Consider the following 19,592-nt stretch of genomic DNA (forward strand, 5'->3'; position numbering starts at 1 on the left):
AGATTTAGGACAGAGTCCTAGTTCTACATTGTTCTACAAGTTTGACTTAGCATCTCAATTGAGAATGTAACAGCTCTGCCACCTCAGAGCAGAGCAGTGGGGCACTGAGAGAGCAGATAGGATTCTGGAGGAATATGTGTTGGTGTTCTGAGTGGCCATGTTTTCTCAGAGACGTCAGGCTTACATAGCAGAGAAATGGAAGCTTTGAAAAATGACAGCTTGAAGGACTGGTTTGGAGGAGGAAGGCTCTCAGCTAAGCCTTTTTGAAGTCATACAGTATTGTTGGGTCATAGTTTAAGTTTTTGTATGTCTCTGATGCTGAATATTTTCCTTGTTCTACTGATCTTACTGATTGGTTTCATTATTTTTACTGCTTTTATTGCCAAAATATATTTATAAAGCTTGACCTTTAATGCTAGCAGTCACTTGGCTTTCAGTGGAAATTCAACTTCTAGTTGTGCAGGCATTTAAAAAGTTGCTTCCTTTTTTCGCTAGGAGGATTGTCCATGAGTGCTATACCATTAAACGTAGCAGTGCCCCAAGAAAAATCCTTCACCAGCAAGTGCTGCGAGCCAAATTAGGAGAACACAGTGGTAGAAAATTTTGTCCCTTTTTAATTACAGTTCTCCATGACTGGTAAACCTGAAAGAACTGTAGATAAGATCTCACTCTTATCCTTTTTTTTTTCCTGCAGAACACAGTAACCCATCCATAGTGCAATTCTTTTTCCAAGCTGACTGCATATTTTTCCACTCCAACATCTGCATAGCACTTGGTCACCTGGAACAGAGGAGTGAACGTCATCTGAGATTTCCAGTTCAAATCAGGACTCCACCTTTATTCACTGGGTGTGTAAGGCCATCCCTAAATGAGCAGCCTGCGCTAGGTGTGAGAGAATTCTCTTGCATCCTGACTGGAGACCACAACATTAACTGCAAAGATCCAGAGTTACCAGAAATCTGTACCTCTTAATTCTTCCAGGAATAGTGGAACTGGCTGTGTTTAATGGAAGATCATGTGTGTGGAAGGGGAAATTCCTTTCAGGTCTGCACAGACATCAGGTCAAAAGTTCATCCTGGCCAAAAATGTTAGTGTAGTTGACTAGAGGAGGCTGAAAATTGGTGGCCAAGAAAATGCATATGCTGGAATAAATGATAAGGTTGTTGTGGCCACATCTCATACAAGTATATGCCAGGACTGATTCCTTAGTGGCCTACAGTTACTGCCACTTTACGCTTGAATAAACAATGCAGAATATTTGTTCAGCATTTGTGCCATCTACAGAGCAACCTCCAATGCCAGCCTGAACAGAGCAACTTTTTTCATGTCTGTTCTCTTTCCCATAGCTTGATCAGGAGCGTGGCAACCTTAAAGCACAGAACTGTCAGAAAATCTATCAACACGCTTGTCCCTATAACCTTAAGTGTTTTGCAAACTGTTTGTTTCTATGATTGTATTTGTTTCTATTTTCAGTAAATCAGGAGGCTCTCCATTCTCCTTATTCCGTGTATTGGGCCACCTGCAAGTCATGAGGCTGAAAAAGGGTGAGTGAGAGTTCTTTTTTTGTGAGCAATGCCTTCCCCACAATATTTTTATTTTTATTTTTAACGAGCTTTATTATTTGATGAGTTGGAAGCTGAGGCACTAAAATACTAAGTGACTTGGCCAAGGTCATACAGGAAATCTGGGATGAAGAAGCAAACATATGATTGCTTCTGATTTCTGAGCCAGCACTCAAACCACTGGACATCCTTCTTAATTTCCAGTCTCTTCTGGCATTGCTACCAATGTTCTGGGCCAATTCCTCAACCACACTGTACCTCTTTTCCCCTGCTTTCATAAATAAGGCCAACCTTGCAAGGTAACACACCGAAGCAATCTGTAAGTACGTAGTAATTTCCTTATCCAGTTTCACTTCTCTTTCAGTTCACAACTTGTCTACCAACAAATACATTCCTTGCTTGAAGCATTGTACTTAATCATTCCTATTCAAAACTATCTGTTAACACTCTGCTGAGCCTCAGACTGAGCATCTTTGATCCACCCATTTCAAGATTAGATGGATGACAGAACCTTAACTCTAGATCCAAAAACATCCATGTTTTGGAGGTATATTCAATGCCTGCGCCTGGATTTGGCTCTAAACATGGTTACTTTGATCTGGCTTCAGATCTGAATACTGTGTCCCGTCCCATCTCTGTTTCTGGCACTAAATATTGTGTTTCTATCTCTGTGAGAGCTCTCAACCTTGATTAGTACCTCGGTGTGTGTGGTGTGGGAAAGGACACCTACTGGTCCCCTCAGGCTTCACACAGGTGGCTTACACAGGCACTGAGTTTCTTTAATGGCTGTTTGTTTGTTACACACCTGTAGGCCTACAGGATTTAGCATTTTGACAGAAATGTGTAAGAAACCCCAGCACTGTGTGTTCTCATGTTGTGAGCTCTCCCTCTTGCCTGTGTTCCGTGCAGGATGAGCAACTGCTTCCCACTTCCTCGAAACCAAATCACCACTACTCCTCCCCATTTCTTCCCTGTCCCCACACGATGAGAACATTGCATGGTTTTCCCCTTTGGATGGGAAAGCCAGGGCAAACGTGGTCCTGTGGTCTTTTGCACCAACAGCACTTCAGTGGCAATTCACTCTTTCCAGGGAATTATTCTAGATTTATTCACCACAAAGCATCCAACCATAACAACTCAGTAATTTTAAGGCCTAAGGAAAAAATGTAACAAGATGTTCAAAATTTTTGGTTTGGGATAATTGGGAGTTGTTTATATCCTTGTGCTGCTGATTATGTTGTCCTATACCACCATTACTAGTGTCCTCAGGAACAGGATTATCTTTGCTTGGAAACAAAGCCACTGCCTTAACCACTTAAATGCTGGCTAATGTGGCTGATAAATGGGAGGAAAAAAACTGCTGTTACTGAATTTAAAGGCTGATCAAAAAACAGAGTGACAAGGAAGGGATACACAGCTGGATAGAAGAATGAATCAGATGTATACTCATTTTAGGTTTTAGGAGAAAAATATCAGGACATGGCTGTTTTTGTTTAGATCATATAGGGCAGAGAGTCTCTCCAGCACAGCAAAATATAGATTTTGCTGTCTCCGGGCTTGAAAGTAACTTTCAGTGCACTCAAGGTTGTACCAGCCCCTTAAAGCTGTGTCTTGCTTGGGTTTTATACCCTCCTATTACTTCTATGTGAACACTGAATTTGCATAGCTGGCCCATTGCTTTTCCCTTTTTGCAGAAGAGCAGCCAGGGCTACCCACGAAGTCCTCCGGATGCGCACTTGGATGGAAATGCATCATGTACATTAGAGGACTTGGCAGTGCTGTTCCTCTGCAGGGTCCATGTAGCAGCTGGGATGGGCATCACCTGCTACTCCACTGGAAAGGGCTGTACCAAAAAGGCTGAGCTGAATGCTGTTTCCATTACTTTGACAACTTAGAAGAGGGTAAAACTGGTATAATTTATACTTGCACTAATAAAACCTTTTTAGTATATTAAAGGTTTCCTGTGTTTAAAGAAAAACCTATTAAAAAAGGCATGTCAGTGATACGAATAATACGTCCTAATGTCTTGTACCAACATCCAGCACCTCTGAGGTTTTTAGCTATGATTGCACTCTGATTTCATGGCAGTTGGGATGTGGAGGCAGCACGCTAGATACACTTTGTCGAGAGAAACATTGTCTGCATCCACAATTTTCATAACATCTAATTTAAAGCGCATCTTGAATTTTTTGGAAGAAAATTTCTCAGCGACTGTGGAGAAGAAAATGAGCCATTGCTTTAACTTGAACCTGCGTGAATTAGTGGTGAAGTGTTGATCTCTAAGCATGCAGTTTCTGAACCATAAAAACTGTTTATTTCACCCTATAAAAGAACATTTGAACTTATATGGCTATTCAAGTTTAAAAGCTATCATAGAAATGGGTGGGGAGAAGAGAAGAGGCTTAAATCAGTAATCCAAGCTTGTAATACAATCTTCATCTGGTGCATAGCTTGCATAGAAATCCCCTTCAATGTGGGTTTTCTCTGCTTGTAGCAGTCCCAACATACAGGAAATGTACAGTATGTATTTCCAACATTTTCCATAATTGTAGTAAAGCTTATAAAGCAACCCATTCCTTGTGCACTCCTGGAGATCTGCAGTACTCTTAAGTGTGCATTTAAAGAAAGAAAAAAATAATAATCTTACGAGAGCTGGCAGAAGTAAGCATCTGCAGCAGCTCCCCAAAGTTGAAGGGAGATTTTTATTAACGTGCTCTGACTGCAGGAACAGCAACAGCTTTGAAACCTGGATGGCAAACTTACCTGCTTACGTGGTTCTTGTTTGCTTGTTTGTTTATAAATATCTGAATTTGAGGTGGTTTTGTTTATTGCTTTTCCCCTACAGGTTCAAAACCCTGGGAGTGAAGTCAAGCTGGGGAAGAACCTATGTAGGTGGGCGAAACAAAGTCACAGTGCCCATGGGAGGGCAATGCTGCATGATGAGGAGCTGTGCCAGAGCTGGAGAAAGCCTGGGTCCTGCTGCATCCCAAAGGAAGCAGAGATGATGGGCTTGTGTGGCTTCAAGCATGAGGTCAGTGTTTGTCCTTCATCCCTGGATGGAGCACAAGGAAAGGAGGCTTCTTGCACACATGCATACACACAGTTGGCCTTATGCAGGCAGCAGCCTTGCTACAGTAGTCACCTTCAGTGAAAGGCAAGAGAGGTTTTGATTCCCTTTCAGCAGAATTGATAGAAATTTGTCAGTGCTTTGAGAGGCTGTGCTTCACTTGAGCTCTTGCTATCCCTGAACTCGCAGTACCTTGCTAAAAATAGTTCAAAGCGTAACCATGAGTTCCCTGAACTATGATCCTACCAGTTCTGCATTATTCGACTCACCATTCCTTTGAAAGTATTCATCCTTTCCCTCGTAAAACTTAAATCAGCTTGCTCCCTGGTCCAAGAGTTGACATCATAATGATGTTACATCCTATGTAATGGTGTGAGACCTGGAAAAGCATTCAGTGCAAAACCACTCGGTGAATTGAATTTGCAGTGCCTCAGCCCTTGCTTGGAGCCTGACCTCCCTCCCAGCCCAGGTTCACTTGTGTGTTTAGAGCCCGTGTGGTCCCTTGGAAATAGTAATACGGCAGCGTGCTGCTTGAGGAGCTATCAAAGCTGTTCTTAACATCCCCGTTTTTCTTTCTGTGACCTCATTTCTTTTAAAGTGTTTGTGAGAGCAAAAGTGACTGTTTTACGAAATTAAGCTGGTTTTCTTGCCAGGAACAGTGGCTAGGATCTTGTTGACAGATTTGGAAAAGATGATTCTTTCAGTGTATTTTGAATGGATTTTTAAGGATGTCTGCCATATACTGTTTCCAAGCTCAGTCTGCATTTAACTTTTTAATATTACAGTGACAGGGACAGATTAGCACCTTTCATTTGCCTATGAAAATTAACACATCCTAAGACGACATTTCCTGAGCTACAGATTTCTTCTTTAGAAACAAACATAGATACGTTGAGTTAAAAATCTTGCCCTGAAATAAGGTAGATGAGTTTTGTTATTGATTCCAGAGGCCTTAGAATTTTACCCTGTTTACTTACGTGTGTTTAGAGTTACCTTTTCTCTCATTTGTCTTTTATATGATGATTTTTTATTTCTGATGGAATGGTCTCCTCACAGCCTGCTCTCAACCCCACGTCTCATCTCTTTGCTCCAGGGCTTCCTCAGGGCCATGAAAGGTTTTTTTTTTCTCCTCCTTTCATGCATAACGTGGCCTCTGGGTTTGTTTGTTCTTCCGTCTTCCTCTGAAGCATCAGGAATTGGCCTCAGCTGGAAATGAGCTGTTGGATGGGGTACACAGCTGCTTCTGGTGGTAGCAAGAAACTTCTCGGGCTCCTGGCTGATGTGTATTGCCCCCGGTCACATTGGCAGGGATCATTGCAATTTGCTTTTGTTATGCTTCTGTCTTGTGAAGGACAGAGCACAGGTGTGGTATTCGTGGGTTTTAGTCCTGTGTGCTCAAAGTCTGGAGCTTGCAGTAAGGCAGGGGAGGTTCCTGGATGCCTTGTGGTGAGGAGTGCTGGAGTTGAACTTCCGACTTCAGCTCTGGGATTGCTGTGTTGGCGTGGGCACCGTGGTCCAGCTGGTGTCTCGAGCTGTGTGTTGTGATAATATTGGCTGTGGTGCTGTACAGAGCCAGTATATAGGAGATGTGAAATGAGCCTTTGCACTGCCTGTGCTCACTGAAGCTGCCGTGCAGCGGAGGAGCACGAGGAGCTGTGTTCCCTCTCTCCCCCAGTTTTGGTCGATGTGCGTACATCAGGTTAACAGAAGGGAGCATATGAATCCAAGTCAGTGTGTCTGTGTATTGCAGTTTTCTGTCTGAGAATATTAAGGCCAGGTTCTCATTTATGCTAAGCCCACTTGCAGTATTCTGGCAACATAAAGATGCCTTAACAAGAATGTAAATTAAAGCCTCCTTATACTTTTAATAGTGTTTGTAGTTTCACTTGGCTGCAGTACAGGAATGGCACATGTCTATACAAACTGCATTTGTCATCCATTTGAGATGGCTGCTGATACTCTTCGTGCCCCCAACTAGCTAAACCACCAGTCTGCTACAGTCCCAGCTTCTAACCTCCTTAGCATGAGTCCTTTACATGAAACATCTAGACCAGAATTTAAGATAAAAGTATTTTTTTTCACCCTTTTTCCTCTGTATATGACCTTATATTTGCCTGCATAAACTTATACTGAGTTCTCAGATCCAAAATGCTCAGCCAGACTCTTCCTACCACATGTTACTTCAACTGGAGAGGAAAGTCTTCCATGTCTTATCTGATGCAGGACACCCTTTTATTTTTCTCATTAAGATAATCTCTTGGGAGAAAGCCTGTGTTAAGAGCTCCTGGAGCAAGATTTTATATTAAACCATCCCAGCTTTTATACTTTAAGGTCCGTTTTCATTTCTGGCTATAAAAGTAACGTGTACCAATGGGAAGTATTACTCTGGCTGATCTTACAGGGGTGCAGTGAGAAGCAAGAACACTGAAAATCCCAGCAAGGAGGGACTTGATAGAGAAGCCACATGTGAACTATATAGACTTCTGAAAAAATGTCAATATCAGCATGCACTTAATATATTTCAGAGAAAATGCTGCTTTTGTACTGTCTGAAAGCATTTATAAACATTTTATTAGTTTCATGGTTGTATTCTGACTGTAAGTTACCACATGTCTAACAGCACAGAGCTCAGAAGAGCTGTAAAAAAAGCCTCCAGAAGAATCCCAAAATGGGTTTTTGTTGTTCAGACTTTTGGTTTTGTTTTATTTTTTTTAAGATAAATGTATAGTAAGTGATGATTTCAAAGTGCACGGCCTTGAGGTTGCCATAGAAAATATGTAATGCTGTTATCCCCGATGGAAATCTAAAGCTCCCCAGGGTTTAGGCTTCCCATTCCTTTCTTTTCAAGGTCATGAGAACTTAGTCTAAAACCTGTTTGTGGTCTAGGACTGACTATTAGCTTGTCAGAGTCTCCATCCTTATCAATTTTATAGGGAGAAACTTAAACATGGTGAGAATAGAAAGCATAAAAATGTCTCTAGCAAACCAAAATGGCAGTATTTGGAGCTGCTGGGGAGACTGGAAGCTTAAAATAACTTATGTAAGGGAGAAAGCTTAAAGATCTCAGTGCAGGTGAAATGGCCTTATGAAATGAAGATAATTAGGATGTCTGGTTGTTTTCTAAAAGGGATCTCAGAAACAAGACAGATAGCATATACGTATAACAGAATGTTGTGGCACTCTGCAAACCTTCAGAGCACCTAATATGCAGTACAGGAGAATTTCTCCAGAAATATGTAGAGGAAATAGGCAAAGGATATCTACTCTCTGTTGTGGAGTGTCCACTATATTCTTCCTATAGGTGGTGCACATCTTCACTGCCGTGCTTCCTATCCCGACCAGCTTTTCTCCACACTTCTGCTTCTCAATCTCATCTGAAAGCCCTTTTTTTTTTCTGCATTTCCTGATTCATTATTCTTCCTGTGTTGGTAGTTGACTCTGGAGGAATTTTTCTGACTGACGGATAAGATAAAGTTACGCTTTTTGGGAAGCGCTTGCATGAAGCATGCTGTGGGGCAGTTAGAACGGAATCTGTCCGATTCTGCCACCGAAGCTCAGCTGTCACAGCCTGTTTACTTATCACACTGCATCGCTATTTTCTGAAGGATAAAATATTCCCAAACCAAACAAACTCGTAACTCAAGAAGAAAGAAGGATTCTGCAAAGCGTCCCTCGCCTCCGTGTGCTGGAGGGGAGTTGTAGTTCCACAGAGGCCTTTGTCCTCTCTGCTCGAGGCCTTTCCCGTTAGTCCATTGCTTGCTGTGGTCTGGCAGTGCCCGGGCCGCTGAGCGTGAAGCTGATGACAGGGGAGATGATAGAGTGTCTGCTGAAGCTGTACGTGGCTGCGGGTCACTGCCTCAAAATGTGAAAACAAAATGGGTCCGAGCGTTAATGACTTTCAGGTGTGCACGCCAGGGCCTGTCAGGGCAGTCAAGGAATTAGTGCTTGGCACAAGGAGCAGACCTCTTGGCTGCCAAGTTAAACATAAGTGGGGCCTCGTGTAAATAAACAAGGGCAAAGTGAGGTTTGACTTGTGATGGATTGTATATCAATCTTGTGCACATGCACGGAACCCATTGCGTTGCACGCTCACGCACACCCCTTCGTAGGGCAGCGAGGAAGGACTGAGTATGAGCGAGAGGCAGGGGTGAGGTGGGTGCCCCAGCACATTTGTCATTTCCAGGGGAGGGGACAAGGCCCTGCGTGGCTGGAGGCTGCTCAGTGTGCTGGTGTGTGGCTCTTTCCTTTGTTTCCTTCCACGCAGATTGCCAAGTGCCTGCTGACTGGGGATTGCCTCAGTTTTTACCTTGAAGATATCCTCTGTGGTCCCTCGGGGATTCCCTTCTCAGCCCACCACCTCTCCTTTAATATTAGCAGCCCTCTCAGGTGCACACAGAGATTAAATGTCTGCTTTGGCCTGGATTATGTTTTCTAGGCCAATATATTATGCCACCTCCACACTCCCCTCCCTGCCCCATCTGGCTTCCATCCTGCCCCCATAAAGATTATTAATATAGCCTGTTTGTGAGCGATTTATTAGCAGGGGCCAAAGTGGTGCCATTTCCCATTTCAGCAGAGCACCGAAAATAATCCTGAGGAGTGTGCCCAGCTATAAAATTGTACTTATGCTGTCATATTTGCAGTTTCAAACATGCACCACTTGATAGTCTCAAAAGTGCTGTTTAATTGGGTTTTATGGATTCTAATTAATTATGCCATGTAAAAAAAAAAATTACTTGTCCCATTACAGCTCTCTGTGGTTTACTCTGAAGAGCAATGTAATTTAGAGATGAATTGTCCTTCTCTATCCCCCTGACCCCCTTTTCCCAGCAAGTTTCGGGAAGGTTTAATTCTCCTTAAACACGAGATAGAAGAACAGAGCAAGCTATGTTTCATTCAGGGGACACAACTTTTTTCCCAGTAACTATAAGCAGCCTGAAATATGTCTTGAAATGGTTCCATATTCCTTCTGCTGAGTCAGGCTGCTGAGATTATGAATAATCTCACAGTTTTCCAAAGCTCAGAGCTGTAGTGGCTGCGATTTTGCAAAGATTTGCACATGTTTGCAGCTTCATGTGCTGTGGACAATTTCCCCCGGTTACACTGAGGTGACAGTAAATGAAGCTGAGCATGCGTGCACGTTTTTCACTGGTTGGAAATCTAGATTGAAACATGGACAGAAATCGTTTGAGCTACCTCTCCCTTCACAATACTGTGAAAACAGTGTGTTAAAGTGTCCGAGGCCCTGATGGCATTTTGATGGGACTGGAAGCCTAAGAAAGCTCTCAATTTGACTTTCTATCCTATCTTGCAGAATCACGACGTCTGGATTATTTAAACAAATTCTGGGGCAGTCTTCTGACTTTTAAATGCTTCCTGGAGTGACTTTGTGAAAAATGAGCAGCCAAGCAGGTACACTCATGGTTGTTTAAAATATACTCTTATGATTCATCCATCACTGTAATAAATTGGGTCTCATGAAGCAAAGCATGAAATATAGTAGAGCTGAAGTAGAAAACCATTCTATCTTATGGTCTGAGACTTTATCTGGAAATCAGAGAGTCAGAGTATTAATTAATGGGAAAAGACAAAGTGAAGAAGCCTCTTTAATATGCCTTATTTAGACAAAATCTACTTGTTTCAGAAATGTCATGTTGCATTTCAAATAATGTAAAGCTTTTCAAATGACAGATATTCCAAAACAATTCTACCTGGCATTAGAAGGGAAAGTTGGTGAAACATCCCAGGTCACTGGTATTACTCCTAGCCCCAAAAGGATAACGATTCTGAATGAGACTGCGTAGATGAGTGCTCCCTGGATCAAAAAGTTCATTAGTCATGCTTCACTGATTTGCTTATTTTATAAAATAAATAACCAGTATGTCAGTTGCTGGAAACTTGGACCATCCTGAGTGTGCGGATGAGTCTGCTTCACGCTCTGGAGCAGGAGCAGTAAGAGCTGCCAAAAAAACAAAGCTACCACAGTCACACATATTACTCATCAATCTGAAAAGCACCAAGATTAAAGCTAAGGACTGTGTTTTTATAAAGTAATCCTCTACTGCAGTAAAAATTAATTAAAAAAAATAATTATGATGTGTATCTAGGTAGTTGGGTTAATGATTACTGAAATCTGCAAAGTTTTTATGGGGTAGATTAGTAAAAGAGCACTGAAACTGAGTAAGTCTGAGTATCTCCATGTAGCATTTGGCTAAGCCCAAACACACCTGAATATGTTGGTGTTTGTATGGTGTTTATGTTTGCTTTTCCTTTGCTTTTACTGCCTCAGAAAGCCATTTGTGGGTAGGAAGCAATGTGAAATCTGCTATTCTCATGCGATTTTCATCTTCCAGAGATTTAAATAAGTGGGATCTGCTCTTTTCATGCTCTTCTGTCCCCATAAATTACTCCTGGAGGCATTAAAAGGGTCTGTGAAAAACAAAGCAATAAATATCCAGAGCGCAAATACAAATGCTGCAAACTGCTCGCACTGCTGTGGCAGCAGCTCTGTTATTAATTTGAGTACAGCTGATGAGAGCTCTCAATGCCAGTTTTAGCACTGCTGCGTGCAGAGCCTCGCTTAGCACTGCTGAAACTGATGGTAAAACCCCACGAGAGGTTTTGGGGCTGCCTGGGAGCTGACAGTTACTCTGGTTATTCCAGCGGGCAGGGGCATGAGGAAAAGAGAGATGAAGGAATGTTGTCTGTCTGCGCAGGGATGGATGATGGAGCTGGTGCCACCTGCGTGCTGTCACTATGGGCAGTGAGCGAGGGCTTGGGCAACAGGGCAGCTCTGCCAGTGCCTTTCTCCTGACACATCCCAGACCACAAGCATGGCCCCTACATCTGAGGGAGAGAAGCAGCAGGGGCAGGCGTGAGTCATGGGCCTCATGACAGGGGAATTCCTCGCTGGTTGCTGGCAGCAGCGTCGGGGCTGAGCGGTTTTCGCTGCCCAACTGTTATGGAAAGAGCCGCCCTCGGCTGAATGCTTAATTCCAGTTTCTCATCTCCCTTCAAAATAGAAGATCCCAATGTATGGATTTCTGAGCAAATGGTTCTCTTCCCATTCTCTCGGTAAACGAGGAGAATCCCAGGTTCACAGCAAACCCCAGAGTAACCTTCCAAGGCATCTGGATCCAGCTACACTTGGTAAGGAAACACAAAAGAACAAGCTGTCAACCAGCAAAACGGCCCAACTTCCCATTTTCCATCATAGATAGTGCCCGGTGAGCCCAAACTCTGGTTACACCTCCTGAAAGCACTCCGGCTCTGCCCTGCAGTCCCTGTGCTCTGCACACTGCAGTCGTTGCATCCAGGCAGCCTGCTTGGAACTGGTGCTTCCTGTGGTGCAGCTTCACCTTGGTTCCTTGAGAAAGAAGGGGTTGGGGTCTCTTTTTCACAAGCATATGAAGTGTGGCAGGAGAGCAGGGCTCCCCTCCTTGCTCTGCTGTGCGAGTGGGAAGCAGTAGATGCGTGTGGGGAAGAAAAGGATACTTCTGCTGAAAGCTCCTTTGGTGTCACTGCGCTGAACATAACCCACAGCATGGGTTTACTCAATCTGTTATTACCTATTTTATATTCTACTATAGTGGTATTTAGAAATGGCCAGAGATGCAGCTGTACCTGTGACTAAGGTTGCTTGAAACTTTCCAGGCTTCTTTACTTCCTTGTAACCGTCAGACTGTAAAGACACGCTGAACTTTCCCATGTTGGTATCAGCTCTGGTTGATTCATTTACAATAACTTAAACCCAACTGGAAATGTGGGTTACTGCCTCTATGTACTGCTTCAGCACCAAAATTTACAGATTACTGTGGGTCTGATTCAGCTAGGCACATCTATCCCTGAAAAGGAAAGGCATGGGCAAAATGCTGAACTGAAACCTGTAGGCAGCTTGTGAGTGACTCTGATTTCTGCTTGAAAGCTTTAATAATTTGGGGTTACTGTTCTGTGACAGACCAGATATTTTATTTCCCAAACCTTTTTCAGTTTTTTGAAAATATCAGCTGATATAAATCAGGAACAAGAGTATATATAAATTTATACTATTACATTTATATAATAATGTTTATATCATAGGTATTATACATATATATAAATGTATATGGTGTGCATATATGCGTTTTTATATGTATGTTTACATAATGGAGGCAACGTTCTCCTCGAAAAGCTTATTATTTAGGAAAGGGTATTGGGAAATCATGAAATTAAGGTTTCCCATGTAGTGTTTGTTTGGCTTCCTTTTGTATGTGCATTTCACAGTCTTTAATTACATGAGCAGGTGCTATATTTAGTGCAGGACTCTGCTCTCGTTCCGTGCAGAAGGTGGAGCTGAGCAGATGAGTCACGGCTGGGTAGAGAGGGAGGCTGGTGTCTAAAGGGCTCTGCCTGGTTTTGGTACAGGAGATGTGTAGGAAGAGAAGTGAAAAGAAAATTGATAGTTCCATGGGTAAGGCCTCTGAACAGTGTAAAACTCATCTAGTGTGAGAGAAGTCTGTTTAAACTAAATTCTTCACAATTGACTCTTATTTTTGCTTTATTCCCATTCACAGAGCACACTGGTAGTGGTATTTCTTCTGACATGTGATGTTGTACATTAAGTGTTCTGAGAAATTTATTCACAGATGCCTCAGTTTGGATACCCAGTGCTAGCAGAATGTTTTGACCTGAATCTCTGTGTTTCAGTTTCCCATCTGTTAAACAGGAATAATAATATCCTCTCATCTTAGGGGGTTAATTCAGAAGTTAATGTTTCTGAAGCACTCATATGCCATATTGATAAGAGCTCTAGAAGAACTCATGAGGAAATTAGCAGCTGTGTCTTCCAAGTAGGCTTTGAATACTGTGTGGTAAATAAGACCTCAAGCCACATGCTGAATAGTGATGTAACAAGATATTGAATATCTGCTTATTAAGTGAGCACTGTCCATCCTGAGGTAGAATCTGGGGGAAAGTAAGACATGATCTTATCCTTAAAGGTTGAATCATAATGCAGATGTATACGGCTTGATGGTCAACTTTTGTTCTGACATTGCCTAACTTTCATTCACTTGGTTTTATAAACGCTTCCTGTGCAAAAGGAAACCTGTGCCTGAAAAGAAAGAAAATCTGAGTTCCAAAGTGCTGTTGTTTAATCAAATATGCAGGATCTTAACTCTTACCTTTGTAGATGAGGTGCTTCTTAGTGTCTGGTGGGTTTTGGAGAGGATGATACATTGCAGCTTATACCATTTGGAAAATGGTTCTCAAGGAAAGGTTAAACTGCAACTTGCCGCTTCTTTTTGTCTTAAAAGATGGGAGAAGCCTCCTAGCTGAGAAAGGTGGCAGTGGAAATGGTTTTGAAATTAGTACACAGATTCTTGCACACGTCTGGATGGGCTCCTGCATAATTTGCATGAAATATTACACCTTGTTCTTGCATCAACACTTTTTTCTACAGCTTGTGAAAGAGGAAATTCCTAGGTCCTGTAGCAATCAAGTATATAGCTTTCACAGGGCTAGACAAACTACTTGTTAAAGATAAAAGAATATTTTGGCACGAGAACAAATGGATATTAATTGGCTATGAATAAATTCAGGCTGGAAATTAAATGATTTTTTTTTTTTAACTAGAACAGCAACATGATTCTTGAGTGGCTTCCCAGTGGGAAGAAATACGGACTTCCCTATTTCCTTCACGTGGTGTGGTGTCTGATCAAATAAACAAGAGGATTTCAGGTCTGAAGAGCTGCATCTGAAAACAGATTGGGTTTGAAAACTTAGGAGGTTTGTTTCTGGTCCCATGTCTGCCATTCCCTCTTCCTAAAAATGGCCCCTGCAAGATTAATATTTACTTTTCCCATTTCACACATGGAGAGTCTGACTCCTAGAAGGATGAAAGGATAAATCCAGTCTCCTGAACCTCATTAATGTGGACTCATTAGCAGATCAAGAATTCCAAAGGCATCTTTTCAAATGAAAGAGGTGTTTGTGCACCTCTACAAACCCTTCCTTGTTCTCTGAAGGACAGAGAGCATCCATGGAATCAGAGCTGATAATCAAGCAGTGCTAGAGTGCTGTCTGTACCCCCAGTGTTTCTTCTTCTCTTCCTTATTCTTCAGTGTTTGCAATGAAGGGCTGCCCTGGCTTTGCCAATACAGAATCCTTTGCAAACACGAAGGAGAACAATTCCAGGCCACTTTGCAAGTCATGGGATAAAAGATAGCTGCCCCTGCACCCTGTCCTTTGTGAGTGATGTAAAACATGTCTGATTGCTTAGCCATCAGCAGGAGGCAGCTTAGGGTGAAGCGTTCCTGCTGGTTTGCCACTATTACGATCCAGCAGTACCTTGATGTTTCCGCACTGGCAATAATTTGCAGGATTAAATACTTCAGCCGCTCCAAAATTAGTTCCAGGAGGCATTTTGTGCTTTCATTTCAGAACTCTCACGAGCCTTTCCTACTTTGTAAGACTGCTACAGCTAATTACCTGATGGTTACAGTGCTCTAGAAGATTTCAAATATCTGTCTTTTCCACTCACCTAACGACCCAAGTGGGGTTACTGTGTAGAACGTGGACCAGGAGTGTTTGCCAAATGCCGTAACTAGCTCCGACAGCTTTGTGAGATGGGCAAATAAACCACTGCAGACAAAATTGCCTTTGTCCAGTGTCTCCATCCAAGATTCAGAGCAAGTTCATTTCTGAACCTTTAAAAACACCTCAGAAACCCGTTGAAACAAGTGTTTTCCTGTAGAGACAGCTATGCTTATCCGATCCATTAGAGAGTCTGGAGAATCACAGCAGACATTTTCAGAGGGACTGCCTTCTGTGCTGTGGTTTGAGCGTTTACAAAGCTAATTTTTTATTTGATACCTGTTTATGTGTGGTGCTTTTGTTTGTCCAGTGCAAGTGAGCACTCAAGTGTGCAGAAATCTACTGGCAGTGGTGCCCCTCTCTAGATGATATGCTTCACCTTCACCTCAATATTTCTGGCCACCTCTCTGGGCCAGTGCTGGCTATGGTACTGCTATGATTCTGTTTTCTTCCCTCACTTCCCTGTCTCCTTTGATATGATTCATATTTTGAATACATGTGTCTCTCATAAATAAATAGCCTTGCTCTCCTGACTACAGTAGAAATCCAGAGGGGTTTGTTTCCTCACTTCTGATTTATTTATTTATTGCTTGGCCCCATGCACCAAAGGAATCATAGAATCATTAAGGTTAGAAGAAATCTCTAAGATCACCAAGTCCAGGCATCAACCCATCCCCACCGTGCCCACTGACCACATTCCTCAGTGCCACATCTCCATGTTTCTTGAAAACCTCCAGAGATGGTGACTCCACCACCTCCCTGGGCAGCCTCACTATGCTTTCTGAGAAGTTTTTCCTAATATCCAATCTGAACCTCCCCTGGCACAGTGTGAGGCCATACACCTCTCGTCCTTTTGCTGTTTCCTGGAAGAAGAGGCTGACCTCCACCTTACTACAACATCCTTTCAGAGAGTTGTAGGCAATCATGAGGTCTCCCCTGAGCCTCCTCTTCTCCAGACTGAGCAGTCTCAGTTCTCTCAGCTGTTCTCTATAAGACAGGCCACAATACTGACCTCAGAGGAACACCACTAGAGACCAGTTGACAGCTACGTTTAACTAAATTCACCACAATTCTTTGGGCCTAGCTCTCCAACCAGTTTTTACCCTGCAAAGAGTGTACCTGTCCAAACCACAGGCTGCCAGCTTTTCCCGGAGAATACTGTGGAACACAGAGTGAAAAACTTTGCTGAAGTTAGGCAGATTACATCCACAGCCTTTTCTTCTACCACGCTGATGACTTGGTTGTAGAAGATGAGGTTGGTCAAGCAGGATCTGACTTTCATTAATCCATGTTGGCTAGCCCTGGTTCCCTGGTTGTTCTGTGCACAGCAAATGATCGCGGTCAAGATGATCTGCTCTATGACCTTCCCATGTACTGGGGTCAGGCTGACAGACCTCTAGTTCCCTGGATTATACTTCCAGCCCTTCTTGTAGATGGGCACTGCGTTAGCAAGTCTCCAGTTGTCTTGGACCTCTCAAGTTGACCAGATAAATGATAGAAAGTGACTTAGGAATCACTTCTGACAACTTCCTCAACAATCCTAAATGAATTCCATCCAGTCCCATGGACTTGTGACAGTTCAGGTGAAGCAGCAGGTCAGTGTTTTCTCCTGAAGTGTGTGGTGGCTTATTCTGTTCCCTTTCCCTGTCTTCCAGCTCAGGGGGCTAAGTACCCTGAAGGTAATTGATCTGACTATTAAAGACAGAGGTAAAGAAGGCATTGAGAACCTTGATGTTTGAAAACTGTATTCTAAGATTGAGACCTAATTTCCTTTGAAGTCAATGGGAATTTCAGCCTTGACATCCAAAACAGACAGGTTGGGCTCTTTGTTCTTTTGTCGAGTGCAGTTACTGAGTAATTATCATGATCCAGGTGTCAGGCTGGATTTTCTAGCTTGTTTCCAAACTGTGCTCCTTGTAAGACTATCCTTTTCTTCTGCCTCTTCCAAACAAAATGCTGAAGGAGCATGGATAGAGGAAATCCGTTCAAACTAAGTAAACAACTAGTGAGGGTAGGCCAGCAGGATTCATTCATGCTCATTCAGCTCAGGCTGGCTGGTTTGATTCCAGTTGGAGAGCTCTCTTCATTACAGGCCCCCTGGGGAATGTTAATCTGTACAGTATAAACATTTATAAACATCTACTAAATCATTACACTTCAGCTGCCCCATAAACACTCATGAATGCTTTCCTTAGGCAGCATTGGTTGGGCAGCGTGTGGCTTTTAGGAATGAGTTAACGTGTGTTTGGCACTGGTAGAAATATGGGGAGAGGGCATGGGAGGTTAAACAGCATTGTTTAAACTCTGTGACTTATTTAGGATAAAGACAGAAGCTGTTTGTGGAGGATTAAAATGGGACTAACTGGTAGCTGTTGAGGAAAAGATCAGCTTGTAGGGGAACACAGGCAGCTGGTTAGCTTTGTGTGCTGGGTCTACAGCAGTGCCATTGGCATCAACACCACAGAACACACTTACCACTAGGCCACTTGACCATTTTGGCATTTCTGGACCAGGCAGTGCGTCACGATTCATGTAGGACTGCAACTTAATAATAACCAGTTGGACCCTGAATTTAGGGCTTGTATGTGCATACAGGACACATGAGTACGTACACATAGGTAAAAAGTTTGTGAAGCAAAAAGTGTGTACATATATTTTTTCTGTGAAGTGTAAGAAGAGCGATCAGGTTTGCATGCACATGTAGCAAAACAAGACCTGAGCTACTGGGTGTGATCCATCCCTTTGCCTGAAGGTGCCAACACAAGTGAGCACTGCTAGGGCTGGGGACACAGTGACCCCACACCTGACTCTATGGGATGCAGGTGAATATAAATGTAGTTAATAAAAACAAACAAAAAACACTCGTGATCCAGTCTCAAATGGTACAGGGACCCTTCTCTCAGTCGTTACTTTTTCGTTTGTCTGCAGAGGTTTCAAAATGATATGGAGTTATCATTAATTGCCACGAGGATTGGGTGTGAGTGACGTTACCTGAACAGAAGTTAAACATGTTGTATGTGAAATAGATGTGTTTACTGACAGTCTGATGAACAGATAACAGCTCGATTTTTAAAAAGTGCCTTAGAAGAAAAGCATTCAATTGGCTATAATTATATCACATCCTACACTTGAGCAAATACGTGGTTGTATGTGTCAGTGGTGTGTGGCTGGAGGTAATATTTTGGTTTGGAGTAATGAACTTCAGGAGCTGTTTACTGCTCACATTTACTAAAGCCTCTCGAAAAATGAGCTCAGACCTCACCCAAAAGAAGGCTGGAGATGGTTTTAAAGTCTGTGCATTTCCTAGCTTGTGAATCTCCCTGTGTATTTATCAGGAGTAGAAGCTGAATTTTCCACAGATTTCTGTGGCGCTTTGCGTGTAATGAGGTGGGTAATTTAAAACCTGCTCTGCGTGGTCATGGATCCAGCTCACAAAAAGTATTGCACATTGTTAGCTTCAATTGGTCTTTTACTGTCAGTCTTACAGGGTCAATAAATGAGTTTGGCTCGAGGTAAGCCAGTTGTTATCATGCACGGGGTTGGGGTCGCAGCTGGAGGGCACTGTCAGGGACAGGCTGTCTGTCTGCCTGTGCCGGAGACGTCAGTCTGTAGCACTGGTGTTCTATTAATTTTACAGTACCTTAAATTCATATTGTAATTATGAGAAATAAGCACAGAGAGAGAGAGCTCCTTTTAATAGAAAATGGGTTTTCAAAAATCTGGAGTCTATTACCTTGCCAAATCCTAATGCTATCACAGCTGGGCTTTTATCTCCATACCATACAAATAAATTCAGATGGGGTTAGCTTGGATAGAGGTTACCCAAGTTGACAACAGGAACCTGTAGGCAGGAGAAAAATGAGCAGAGCAGTATAACTACCGTGAAGCTTTGGGAGTGTCAGATTTTGAAAATTAGTTTTTACCTGTAAATACCTAAGTCCAAATTTGGTGTTTAATTCAAAACAAACTAGCTGAAAAATTAGTGGTCTCATACAAGCCCCTAGTGGACATCATTTATCCAGTTGAGAAGACCACCATGTGTTTTAACATCATGAGGTTTCTGATTAGAAGGTGAAGCTTGGAATATGCTTAGTTAGGAGGACTGGAAGACAGGGAAACTTTTAAAAGTGAAGGCTGATGTACATAATTCCTGTTGCTGTCTGTGATGAAACGTGGTGTAATACAGCAGCTGCATATGTGCAGAGCCCAAAGCTACAAAAATGATGGAATTTACTGTTGGCTTGATGAACATTGACTGAACTGTGTTCAAAGCCTAAAACAATGGCATTTGGATGCTTCATCTCTGGCTTGAAGTGTTGTGTAAGGAGTCCACATGCAGCATCCGATCACTAGGCAAAGTGCTTTGTTTTCATTAACACCTATGCTTTCCA

At 42.7% G+C, this 19,592-nt stretch overlaps 1 long non-coding RNA gene across 2 annotated transcripts; it reads left to right on the forward strand.

Annotated features, from left to right (window-relative positions):
• Positions 1 to 1,201: 1,201 nt before the first annotated feature.
• Positions 1,202 to 18,224, forward strand: LOC136060098 (uncharacterized). 2 transcript variants are annotated; one of them, XR_010623324.1, is made up of 4 exons: positions 1,202 to 1,544; positions 4,408 to 4,593; positions 9,944 to 10,041; positions 18,130 to 18,224. It is a non-coding gene; the product is annotated as an uncharacterized LOC136060098 (long non-coding RNA). The 2 variants fall into 2 exon arrangements; XR_010623325.1 differs by lacking the exon at positions 18,130 to 18,224 and adding an exon at positions 14,242 to 14,300.
• Positions 18,225 to 19,592: the final 1,368 nt, after the last annotated feature.

The sequence above is a fragment of the Cyrtonyx montezumae genome, unplaced genomic scaffold (genome assembly GCF_038088225.1).
Source record: "Cyrtonyx montezumae isolate F1298 unplaced genomic scaffold, pur_monq_1.0 scaffold_9, whole genome shotgun sequence".
Taxonomy (NCBI): Eukaryota; Metazoa; Chordata; class Aves; order Galliformes; family Odontophoridae; genus Cyrtonyx; species Cyrtonyx montezumae.